At 45.7% G+C, this 10072-nt stretch overlaps 1 pseudogene; it reads left to right on the forward strand.

The window, feature by feature from the left end:
• The first annotated feature begins 7891 nt into the window (after positions 1-7891).
• LOC123139484 (peroxidase 2-like) lies at positions 7892-9095 on the forward strand (annotated as a pseudogene).
• The last annotated feature ends 977 nt before the right edge of the window (positions 9096-10072 follow it).

Below are 10072 nucleotides of genomic sequence, written 5' to 3' on the forward strand. Positions count from 1 at the left end.
TTTCTGTTAGTGCCATTAGTTTTCAAATTTGAAAACACTTTTTTGCTTTATTTATTTATTTTATTTTGTTTCTACTTACAACAAAATACTTATTGTTGCTATTTTTATTTTTTTCAAGTTTTTTTTGTTTTGTTTTCTGCATTATTTATTTTCTTTTGTTTTTTTGCTTTATTTTTTTAATTCTTTTTGCTTTTAGGTCAGCAAAATTATAAACTTTCTGTTTGTGCCATTAGTTTTCTTTGAAATTTGTGTGAATCACAAGTTTGTGAGCTCAACAAGGCGTGTAGAGGGACGGGCTTATAAACCGGTGTGAGCGCCCTTCGGTTGGCGAGGTTTTCAAATTCATAGTTTTCAAAATGAACTCTGAAAAAGTTGGCATAGCATGTGCATGTACAAAACGGACAATGGTATCATACTCGTCTGTTACAAAGTTGGCATGGTATCATCATAATAGTTGCGGGAGAAAGTCTTCACTTTTTCTTCGCTTGTGTCGTTTGCTTATTGCGCCGTAACCATGGATAATCTTCATCGTTTATCAGGATGCTTGGGTCAGCCTTGAATTTGAAGGGGGGAATTTCATGAAACTTTTCACACTCTTCAGACATGTCTGTCTTGCCCTCCACTCCCAGGATGTCCCTTTTTCCTGAAAGAACTATGTGGCGCTTTGGCTCATTGTATGATGTATTCGCTTCCTTATCTTTTCTTTTCCTCGGTCTAGTAGACATGTCCTTCACATAGATAACCTGTGCCACATCATTGGCTAGGACGAACGGTTCGTCAGTGTACCCAAGATTTTTCAGATCCACTGTTGTCATTCCGTACTGTGGGTCTACCTGTACCCCGCCTCCTGACAGATTGACCCACTTGCACTTAAACAAAGGGACCTTAAAATCTACTCCGTAGTCAAGTTCCCATATGTCTACTATGTAACCATAATATGTTTCATTTCCCTTGTCGGTTGCTCCATCAAAGCGGACACCGCTGTTTTGGTTGGTGCTCTTTTCATCTTGGTCAATCGTGTAAAATGTATTCCCATTTATCTCGTATCCTTTCCAAATCATTACAGTCGAAGATGGTCCCCTGGACAACAAGTACAGCTCATCACAAACAGTGCTGTCACCTCTGCGACGTGTTTCCAACCAACTGCTGAAAGTCCTGATGTGTTCACATGTAATCCAGTCGTCGCACTGCTCCGGGTGTTTGGAGCGCAGACTGTTCTTGTGTTCATCGACATACGGGGTCACCAAGGTAGAGTTCTGTAGAACTGTGTAGTGTGCTTGAGACCAAGAATATCCGTCCCTGCATATTATTGAGTCCCTTCCAAGCGTGCCTTTTCCAGTCAGTCTCCCCTCATACCGCGATTTAGGGAGACCTATCTTCTTAAGGCCAGGAATGAAGTCAACACAAAACCCGATGACATCCTCTGTTTGATGGCCCATGGAGATGCTTCCTTCTGGCCTAGCGCAGTTACGAACATATTTCTTTAGGACTCCCATGAACCTCTCAAAGGGGTACATATTGTGTAGAAATACGGGCCCCAGAATGACAATCTCGTCGACTAGATGAACTAGGACGTGCGTCATGATATTGCAGAAGGATGGTGGGAACACCAGCTCGAAACTGACAAGACATTGCGCCACATCACTCCTTATCGTTGGTACGATTTCTGGATCGATCACCTTCTGAGATATTGCATTGAGGAATGCACATAGCTTCACAATTGCTAATCGGACGTTTTCCGGTAGAAGCCCCCTCAATGCAACCGGAAGCAGTTGCGTCATAATCACGTGGCAGTCATGAGACTTTAGGTTCTGGAACTTTTTCTCTGGCATTTTTATTATTCCCTTTATATTCGACGAGAAGCCAGTCGGGACCTTCATACTGAGCAAGCATTGAAAGAATATTTCTTTCTCTTCTTTCGTAAGAGCGTAGCTGGCAGGACCTTCATACTGCTTCGGAGGCATGCCCTCTTTTTCGTGCAAGCGTTGCAGGTCCTCTCGTGCCTCAGGTGTATCTTTTGTCTTCCCATACACGCCCAAGAAGCCTAGCAGGTTTACGCAAAGGTTCTTCGTCATGTGCATCACGTCGATCGAAGAGCGGACCTCTAGGTCTTTCCAGTAGGGTAGGTCCCAAAATATAGATTTCTTCTTCCACATGGGTGCGTGATTGTCAGCGTCATTCGGAACAGCTAGTCCGCCGGGACCCTTTCCAAAGATTACGTGTAAATCATTGACCATAGCAAGTACGTGATCACCGGTACGCATGGCGGGCTTCTTCCGGTCATCTGCCTCGCCTTTGAAATGCTTGCCTTTCTTTCGACATTGATGGTTGGTCGGAAGAAATCGACGATGGCCCAGGTACAAATTCTTCCTGCAGCTTCCCAGGTATATACTATCGGTGTCAAGTAAATAGTGCGTGCATGCGTGGTATCCCTTGTTTGTCTGTCTTGAACGGTTACTGAGAGCGGGCCAATCGTTGATGGTCACGAACAGCAATGCCTTTAGGTCAAATTCCTCCTTTTTGTGCCCATCCCACGTACGTACACCGTTTCCATTCCACAGCTGTAAAAGTTCTTCAACTAATGGCCTTAGGTACACATCAATGTCGTTGCCGGGTTGCTTAGGGCCTTGGATGAGAACTGGCATCACAATGAACTTCCGCTTCATGCACATCCAAGGAGGAAGGTTATACATACATAGAGTCACGGGCCAGGTGCTGTGATTGCTGCTCTGCTCCCCGAAAGGATTAATGCCATCCGCGCTTAAAGCAAACCATACGTTCCTTGGGTCCTTTGCAAACTCATCCCAGTACTTTCTCTCAACTTTTCTCCACTGCGACCCGTCAACGGGTGCTCTCAACTTCCCGTCTTTCTTATGGTCCTCACTGTGCCATCGCATCAACTTGGCATGCTCTCCGTTTCTGAACAGACGTTTCAACCTTGGTATTATAGGAGCATACCACATCACCTTCGCAGGAACCCTCTTCCTGGGAGGCTCACCGTCAACATCACCAGGGTCATCTCGTCTGATCTTATACCGCAATGCACCGCATACTGGGCATGCGTTCAAATCCTTGTAGGCACCGCGGTAGAGGATGCAGTCATTAGGGCATGCATGTATCTTCTCCACCTCCAATCCTAGAGGGCATATGACCTTCTTTGCTGCGTATGTACTGTCGGGCAATTCGTTATCCTTTGGAAGCTTCTTCTTCATTATTTTCAGTAGCTTCTCAAATCCTTTATCAGGCACAGCATTCTCTGCCTTCCACTGCAGCAATTCGAGTACGGTACCGAGCTTTGTGTTGCCATCTTCGCAATTGGGGTACAACCCCTTTTTGTGATCCTCTAACATGCGATCGAACTTCAGCTTCTCCTTTTGACTTCCGCATTGTGTCCTTGCATCGACAATGACCCGACGGAGATCATCATCATCGGGCACATCGTCTGGTTCCTCTTGATCTTCAGCAGCTTCGCCCGTTGCAGCACCATCGTGCACATCGTCTGGTGCATCTTGATGTTCAGTAGCATCACCGTATTCAGGGGGCACATAGTTGTCATCATACTCTTCTTCCTCGCCGTCTTCCATCATAACCCCTATTTCTCCGTGCCTCGTCCAAACATTATAGTGTGGCATGAAACCCTTGTAAAGCAGGTGGGTGTGAAGGATTTTCCGGTTAGAGTAAGACTTCGTATTCCCACATATAGGGCATGGACAACACATAAAACCATTCTGCTTGTTTGCCTCAGCCACTTCGAGAAAATCATGCATGCCCTTAATGTACTCGGAGGTGTGTCTGTCACCGTACATCCATTGCCAGTTCATCTGCGTGCATTATATATAATTAAGTGTGTCAAAAATCATTATAGAACATCATGAATAGATAATTAAGTGACCAAATTAATAGAAGTTCATCATCACATAAAAACCAAAGTACATACATAGTTCTCATCTAACAACATAAAGCTCTGCAGAGCATCTAAATTAATTAAACCATACATTGAAACTATGTAAAACATTTCAATGCGAAAACAAATGCGATCATAATCGCAACCAAGGTAACAACTGATCCAACGGCATAATGATACCAAGCCTCGGTATGAATGGCATATTTTCTAATCTTTCTCATCTTCAAGCGCATTGCATCCATCTTGATCTTGTGATCATCGACGACATCCGCAACATGCAACTCCAATATCATCTTCTCCTCCTCAAGTTTTTTTATTTTTTCCTTCAAGAAATTGTTTTCTTCTTCAACTAAATTTAACCTCTCGACAATAGGGTCGGTTGGAATTTCCAGTTCAACAACCTCCTAGATAAATAAAATCTATGTCACGTTGGTCGGCATAATTTTCATAAACAATAAATGAACCAATAGTTATGAAAAGATAATATATACCACATCCGAATCATAGACAGGACGAGGGCCGACGGGGGCGGATACCAAAACCATCGCACTATATAAGATGCAATAATAAAAGTAAGAAAATAATACAAGTAATAATATTTTTCCTTTCAGAAAGAAGATAAGAACAAGAGGCTCACCACGGTGGTGCTGGCGATGAGATCGGCGCGTGTGATCGACGGCGGTGAAGACGGGGACGGGGCGTGATCGACCGCTAAACCTAGACAAATATTGAGGAAAATGGAGGTTGGAGGTCGATCTTGGAGAGGAGAAAGCTTAAGTAGTGTGGCTCGGGCATTTCTTCGAACACCTCATGTGCTATGGAGGTGAGCTAGAGCACCACAAAGCCCCCCCTCGCCGGCAAGAGAAAAACAGAGCACTAGAGTGCTCTGCTCGCGAGCGAGGGGGTATATATAGGCAGCACTATTGGTCCCGGTTCGTGGCATGAACCGGGACTAACGGGTAGCCATTGGTCCCGGTTCATGCCACCAACCGGGACCAATAGTGGTGGGCCAGGTGTCAGGCCCATTGGTCCCGGTTCGTCCCACCAACCGGGACCAAAAGGTCCGGACGAACCGGGACCAATGGCCCACGTGGCCCGGCCGGGCCCCTGGGCTCACGAACCGGGGCAAATAGCTCCATTGGTCCCGGTTCTGGATTGAACCGGGACTAATGGACTGAACTGGCCTGAGCCATTGCCCCCTTTTCTACTAGTGTTATGTGTAGAGTGCACAACACATTACGTGTATTGAGGATGAAATGGTCAGAGTATGGCATTTTCAATTTAACTTACTTTTTTGGTGTTGAGCTGTCGATAAATTGGTGTTGGTACCATGATGCTCGAACTGTTATTTTCTTTTGGTAAATGAACTGCTGCTTTGGTGCATAGATGTATCTTCACGAGTCACAAAACTCCTGACATGTAGACGACTGGAGCGCACCAGAAGCATTGACGGCGACTCAGTCCTCGGCGCCGCCCTCTGCTAGAGCGGTGCGTCCCCTCTCTGTTCTCCCAGCCACCCCTAAGTTTTGGATTTGGATCGTTTCTGTGAACTCTAGCCATGCTCACTTGTAAATCTGGTTTGATGTTTAAACCGTGACTTATGCTCAATACACTCTACTTGTTTTCCTGTATAGTTTTCTTACTTGTTTTCCTTTATGCGTTCACTCTTTTTCAGGAGCTCCAAACCTAATTTTTTTTCCTTTATGTTCACTTTTTTACAGGAGCTCCAGTCCTAATTTTTCTGAGTGTGAAGCCGTGAAGCCAAGTGCAAAGCAGTGAATGCTGGAGAGAGATGATGCTGGAGAGATGCCCTTCCTGTAGGTCTGCACATAAGAGGAAGTTCCTGGGTATACAAGATTCGATGGTTAAACTGGTTGATGTGATGTGAATGAGTGTATAGAAACTGGTTGTGTGATGTGAATAAGTGTATGTAGTTTCACGTGTTCTGTTCTGTATAGCATATTGTAATAAACTTATTTTAGCTGTTATTTGAAGATTTTCATATGCTTTCTCTCTTTTGTCTGTTTGATATATACATATATATTGCTTATTAATAAGCTGTGAAAAATCTGACTTTTGAGACCCATCTGTAAACTGGAGCTGGGGAAAAAAAGCTGGAAATAAAATAAATTGACTGCAAAATGTTGTGCGCTAGAAAATAAAAAGGCCAAATTGTAAGCCAGGCCCAGGTAGCTAACCAAAATTAACATAAAATACATATATTAAAAGGGCTTGCCTAAAAAAATACATGGGCCGAATTACTGGGTCAGACCCATGTAGCTAATAAAAGGACAGGAAAAAAATACATTAAAAAGGCCGAATTGTTGGGCTAGGCCCATGTAGAAAACCGAATTGGACCGGACTGAATCTTGTGCCACATCAGCTTGCCACGCTGGATGCCTACGTGCCCTGGGGAGGTTGCTAGTGACCAAAACGCCACAGTAGGAATATTTTGGTCGTAAACGTCCACGACCTTCTCACAGAGAAGGTCGCTATAGTCAGTTAACGACCGCCAACTGTTGACCTTCTCTTTTTGGTCACAAAAAGATCACAAATGAAAAACAATGACCTTTCAGTGACCAATAGTCAAGGTCACAAGTTGACATATTTCTTGTAGTGATACTACGGTTCATTTCTTTGGTAGAAAACATAACGTCTTGTGTAACTTTTTTGCAAAAACCATCCATAGGTGGATCTGACTTTGTTAAGTGAGTTTATGAAAGATGAGTCCCCTTTTTTGTCTATGTAGCGTAGCCAACCGTCCCGACCGGTGTCATTCGGTCGACCTGGTTAAAAGACCGAATCACTACTCCTCTCTCCATCTCTTCTCCACTCTGTCTCACTTGCGCTCTCTCGCTCTGTTTGTACTCGTCGCCGCCGTGCCGTGCCATGGTGTCCTGGAGTGATAGCGACAGCACCACACTGTTGAGCACGTCAGCTCAGCTTTCGACAACGGCACCATGAAGGTAAGTTCTTAGAGCTAGGGTTAGGGTTAGGGCTTGTGATTTGGGGATTTCTCGAAGGAGCTTGTTCTCAAGTTTTGGACCAAATCTTTGGCTTTCCTTTGCATGCGCAAATCCCTGCTACCATGGAAGACTCCGATTTCGAGGGCCCTAAAACGGAGTTGCTTGTTTTGTGTCACGAACACGGGAAGGCAGCAGAGAGGCGTGTTACTTTCGAAGGAATTCTCACTGGCAGGAGGTTTTTTTGGTCCATAACGTACTTATGTTGATATTACCCTTGCTGTTGTCGGGTTTATTAATTTAAAGCCGGGCGCTCCTTGTGTCTGTTTTCTAAATTTCTTTTACAGATACCCATCGATTTGAGACGACAAATCCCATGAAACGATGTCTTGGCTACAAATTTTGGTGCAAGGATCAATTATTGATTAACTTGTCACATGCAAGAAATTCTTATTTTCATTGATTTTTGAATAAATTAGTTGATACTTGAGAAATAATTGATAACTACATTCGGGAAAAAAATAACCCAACGACGGCAACAACAATTTTCCTGATCCACGCAAGAGAAGCTGGACATTGCCCTCCGTCACCAGTTCTCAATAAAAGAACTGCATCCATCCCTTACATGCGGCACACGATACACTATCAAAACCTATCGGAGCCAGTTGATGCCACCCGACACCCACAACAACGGAGGAAATGGGCAACCGTGCTAGCTGTCACTATGTTCGCCATGCATGTTCCCTCTTGACTTGAACACCAAAACCTAACATGGATGTTCCAAAAACTAACTAACATGCATGTTCAAAAGATCATGCAAAATCTTGTTTCAAAAAAAAAGATCATGCAAAATCCCATGCATGCAAGCATAATGTTTATCCCATTGGCCGTGGTCGTTGGCTCGTCGAGGACAGTCCCATCAGCTTGGATCAAGTTAGCTACAAATAGACCTGCACAACACCAAGTTTGCTTCACCCATCCGTCTTCATCCTCTCTTTAGCTAGCTGGAGAGTTCATAGCAACCATGGCTGGCGATAAGCTTGCTGCCTTGCTTCTGGCGTGGCATTGCTGGGTTGTGTGGCGCACACATGCCAAGCGAGCTACGGGTATCCCAACCCATTGCCGCCCACCCCAAGCCCACCACCTCCTGCGGCACCCGCACCAGCGGTACTCACCGTGGGCTACTACCAGACGAAGTGCCATAACGCGGAGAAGATCGTGAGGGAGGTCGTCGAGGAGGCTGCAAAGGCCGACCCTGACATCGGCGCCGCGCTGATCCGCCTCTTCTTCCACGACTGTTTCGTCAGGGTACGCCTTATTACAAGTGTATAGAATTCATGCAATCATGCTACGTCCATACGTGTGGATATTTACGCATGCATGGGTATGTTTGTAAATTGTGAGGTGGTATACTAACGTGCTTGAGCCTTTTTGTGCAGGGTTGTGATGCCTCGGTTCTCCTTGACAACACCACGGCCAACCCGCAGCCGGAGAAGTTCGGCATCCCCAACTTCCCCAGCCTCCGTGGTTTCGAGGTGATCGATGCGGCCAAGGAGAAGCTTGAGAAGGAGTGCGAGGGCGTCGTCTCATGCGCTGACATCGTGGCCTTCGCCGGGCGCGACGCCACCGTCTTGCTAAGCGGAAAAAAGAAGTTCAGCTTCCTCGATTTCCTATGGGGTGACAGGAAGTCCAACTTCGACATGCCGGCCGGCCGCTACGACGGGAACGTGTCCCTCGCCAGCGAGACCCTCCCCAACCTGCCCCCTCCCTTCGCCAACGTCAGTGTCCTCGAGGATATGTTCAGGGTCAAGGGGCTCAGCCTCGAGGACATGGTCACCCTCTCGGGCGCCCACACGGTCGGGATCTCCCACTGCTCGTCCATCCGTAACCGCCTCCCCCCAAACCCCTCATCGATGGATCCTACTTTAGCCGCATCCCTGCAGGGGCAGTGCAGCCGCGGCGGCGACCCCACTGTGGTTCAGGACCCCGAGACTCCCGATGATCTTGACAACCAATACTATGACAACGTGCAGAAACGCAAGGTGCTGTTCAAGTCAGACGCCGCGCTCATGTCATCTGAGACCACATTGAGATTGGTGGACAACCACGCCAAGGACCCGCAGGAGTGGTTGAAGCAATTCCAGGCGGCTATGGTGAAAATGGGCAGCATCGAGGTGAAGACCGAGGCCAACGGGCAGATCGGAAAGAACTGCCGGTTAGGCAAATAACCAGCTCACGAACTGCTGGTCAGAGTATGGCGTGCATCGTCTTAAGTTCTTGACTCCTCGCAACCGTGAGTAATCAGAATATGCTCGTGCTTTTGTGTGTGCTAGCTAAATTACCGGTGCTGTTTTCTTCCTACGAAAATGTATTTTATTGGTTCATTCTTTGTTTTAAATCTGTATTGAATCTTTTTTGTGTACTTTATTATGAAGAGATGATATTGTCAAGGTATCTTCAGTTTGCTAAAATGGGAATTTCACCACTACAGTGCAGGGATAAAAAATGTATTCCCTCCGTCCCAAAGTAAGAGTTGCTGATTTAGTACTACAAAGTTATACTTAATTAAGCCCTCAATCTGGTAAAAATATCGTGTGAGAATGTCTTATTGTGGCTCTCAATCTGGTAAAATATCGTGTGAGAATGTCTCTGAGGATCTGGATGTGGAAGAGATGACTGAATCTCCCAGTACTGAGATCAGTGTACATAAAGGTGCTTGGGGGATGATTACTCCTGTTCCACCCTCACCTTTGTTTGTATGCCACGATGTGAATACTTATGGGAATGCTTTTCCTCCCTTGTCAGACTATGTGGTTTGGCCTTCCCTGCCTCATATTGTGCCTCTCGAGGAGGGATCCATGGAAGGAGGGGAAAACTGTAGTGTCTATACAGTTGAATCTCCCTCTGGATCACCAATTCATGACAGCATGAGTCAAGAAGAGGAAGTCTCACGCAGACAGAAGCAGAAGCTGGAGAAGATGGGAGATGTGGCTACCAACAGAATGAGGAAGCGTAATTTGGAAGGTACGAGTATGCACAGTTCAAAAAATCAATTCTCTGCTTTATCTGACTCTGCAATTATATTGCGTGCATCTTTGATGGGAGTGCAAATCCCTGATGATGACTTTGCAACTGTTGATATTTTGCGTGAATTAGAACTTTCTAGAAATCTGTTGCAGGACAAAAATATTGATACTAATTCACA

Source organism: Triticum aestivum, chromosome 6B, assembly GCF_018294505.1.
Source record: "Triticum aestivum cultivar Chinese Spring chromosome 6B, IWGSC CS RefSeq v2.1, whole genome shotgun sequence".
Lineage (NCBI taxonomy): Eukaryota > Viridiplantae > Streptophyta > Magnoliopsida > Poales > Poaceae > Triticum > Triticum aestivum.